The following is a 721-nucleotide window of genomic DNA, read 5'->3' as shown; positions in this document are numbered from 1 at the left end:
TAAGTCTAAAATCCATTAAGTTATGAGTATAGTTAGAGCAAGGACGTTGGTTAGAGATACTATTTCTAGGAGAAAAGGAAGATAACAAGTTAACTACTCTTTCCCTTTAGACATTGACTTGGTACTGTTCATTAAATGTCGATGAAGGTACAAAAACAATCTTCAATGTCAAGTTCTAGTTCTACTTTGCAAATCACTGTTAATTTTTAGCCTATTTACAAAATAAATGCTACGTTCTATTTATAAAAGGCATGTTACTTTATAGTTCTACTTCATTTGCAAATCATCAAACACAATGTACTATAAAGAAATTGCAAAACAGCAAACAAACTTCTACATTTTTCCTCTAGACATACCTCACTACAGTATTTAAATATACCAAAGCGTGCTAGTTCTAGTTGACTTCTAGTTTACTACGAAACAATTCAAACATCTGAAGCCCTCCTAGAAGTTACAAAACAGGTAATGAACTTGCACATGATACACATCGAAAAAAACATCTTGGAAACTAAATTCTAGAACACCACGGGTAAGCGAACTCCTTCACACTTGTTCAAGTTCTTTTGTGAGTTTCCATGTGTTTCTTCAGACTATCCAGTCGACTGAACTGCCTGCTGCACTCCTCACACCTGTAAGGTTTCTCCCTTGTATGAGTCCGCCATGTGTTTCTTCATCGTACCCAGCTCACTAAACCGCCTGCTGCACTCCTCACACCTGTAGG

This window comes from Branchiostoma floridae, chromosome 12 (assembly GCF_000003815.2).
Source record: "Branchiostoma floridae strain S238N-H82 chromosome 12, Bfl_VNyyK, whole genome shotgun sequence".
Taxonomy (NCBI): domain Eukaryota; kingdom Metazoa; phylum Chordata; class Leptocardii; order Amphioxiformes; family Branchiostomatidae; genus Branchiostoma; species Branchiostoma floridae.
Note: the sequence above shows the minus strand (reverse complement) of the source record.